Below are 2368 nucleotides of genomic sequence, written 5' to 3' on the forward strand. Positions count from 1 at the left end.
TGGAGTGACTTCATTACCCAGCTAAAAGGGTGTCTGGGGGCCATACTTTCGGGGTTTCTCCAGTCTCTGTCAGGCCAGTAAGTCTGGTCTTTTTTTGGGAGTTAGAATTTTGTTCTACATTTTTCTCCAGCTCTGTCTGGGACCCTTTGTTGTGATCCCTGTCAGAGCAGTCAGTGGTGGTAGGCGAGCACCATCTAGTTGTACTGGACTCAGTCTGGTAGAGGCCGTGGTAGTTGTGGTCCATTACAGGGATATTTTTATAGACAGTCATTTTGGTGACACCCCCTCTGACAGTGTCACCTGGTGCAGTCCACACCCCTCATACCCCCTTAGTGATGCCACTGGCGCTGAGAACCTCCTAGACCCAGGAGACAGGAAGAGCTGTAACACAAGACAGCGCTAGACAGCGCAAGTGGCGAGAATGAGCAGGCTAATGGGAGACAGCTCTGGTGGGCTTCCCGGCCCACGGAGTGAGGCGGCTGCAGTGGGCTTGCCTACCCTTGGCGGAGCGGGGTGGCCCTGGGCATTGACAGTGGAGCCAAAACAGCTATAATAATTGCCTGAGTAGGGCCGGCATTTCCCGAGCATGGCCTGTCTGCAGGCATGGCCAGGAAGAATCTGAGAGCCGTCTTGGTTGGAAGCTGTCCTGATTAATCAACTGTATCCTGTCTCCTGAGTTGTTCCTGTTACTTCCAAGTTGATCCCATCTGTGGAGCTGGGTGAGCACACAGTTTGGCTGCAGCCCTGGTCCCTTCCCTGTGGAGTCATCAAACCCTGGAAAGAGGGTCCCAAGTTTGGGTGGGGCCAAGGCAGGTGGTGCCTAGGATGCAGGGTCCCTCTAGGGGCTGGATGGTGGGTCATAGGTCCATGCAGTCTGCATGTTGTTGGTTGACGTATAGTTTATTCTGACTCATGGTGATCCCATGTGTGCAGAGTAGAACTGCTCCATAGGGTTTTCAAGGCTGTGACCTTTCAGAAGTAGATCACCAGGCCTGTCTTCTGATACACCGCTAGGTGGGTTCAAACTGCCAGCCTTTTGGCGAGTAGTTGAGTGCTTAACTGTTTGTGCCACCCAGCCACTTTGGCATACTGGTACATGAGAGCAGTTGGAAAACCCTCAAACAGCAGCCTTCCAAGGGCGAAGATTCCTCTCAATGTCTCCTGGAGCCAGGGCCCATGGGAGCCTCTGGACTGCAGGTACCCCTCAGCCAGGTTATTTTGTCCTCAGTAGTTCTGAGCTGTTCTTGGGGGCCTGAGGGCGGGGCTAGGGTTGCTTTGCAAAGCACTGGGCAAACCCTCTGGCAGTCTGCTGACTCCAGCAGTCCCTGAGGTCTTTTTTTAGTGATCATTTCCGGCCCTGGAAAGTGTAACCGCCCAGCGTTTCCCATCACATCAGCACATCCCCGCAGCCCCCTGACTCTGGGCCAACAGCCTTTCAGTAGCACCCTGCAGGCAGAGGGCCTTTCTCAGCCTCTGCTCCTTTCTGGGCAGTTGAACCCAGGACAGGGTGAGAGTGCAAGGCAAAGACTAGGGGTGCTGTCCTTGGGAACCGCACCTGCGGGGCTCCTCACAAGTCCAAATCACAGCAGCTAGTTGAGAGGCCTTGGGAGTGGGGCCAAGACCATCCTCCAACCAAGTAATGGCTGAGAGATTTTCATGCTGCTAAATGGTTAGGTTAAGCACTCAGCTGCTAACTGAAAGGTCCGCCGTTTGAAACCACCAGCTACTCTGCGGGAGAAAGATGTGGCAAGCTGCTCTCATAAGATTACAGCCTTGGAAATCCTATGGGGCAGTTCTATTCTGTCCTAGAGGGTCGCTAGGAGTTGGAATCCACTTAATGGTAATGGAGTTTTTTCTTTTTTTTTTAAATGGAATCTCTAAGGAATCCTGGTGGCATAACAGTTAAGTGTTCGATCAGTAAAGACTACAGCCAAGAAAACCCTATGGGACAGTTCTGCTTTGTCACATGCGATTGTTATGGGCCAAAATCGACCAGACAGCACCTAACAACAAAGAGCTCTCCAGGGGTACAGGTCTGAGCTGGTACCTGCAGGCTTTGGGAAGTGGAAAATAAGCTTCAAGATCAAGATATGCATGCATTTAAAAAAATTTTATTGTGGTAAAATATATATAACAAAGAATTTTGTCATTTTAACCATCTTTAAGTGTATAATTCAGTGACATTAATTACATTCACCATGTTGTGCAACCATTTCCAAACATTTTCATCACCCAAATAGCAACTCAGTACCCCTTAAGCAATAACTCCCTATTCCCCTCTCCCTCCAGTCCCTGGTAACCACTAATAAACGTTTGTCTCTATGCATTTGCCTATTCTAGATATTTCATACACGTGAGATCATATGGA

The sequence above is a fragment of the Trichechus manatus genome, unplaced genomic scaffold (assembly GCF_000243295.1).
Source record: "Trichechus manatus latirostris isolate Lorelei unplaced genomic scaffold, TriManLat1.0 scaffold00191, whole genome shotgun sequence".
NCBI classification, from domain to species: Eukaryota; Metazoa; Chordata; class Mammalia; order Sirenia; family Trichechidae; genus Trichechus; species Trichechus manatus.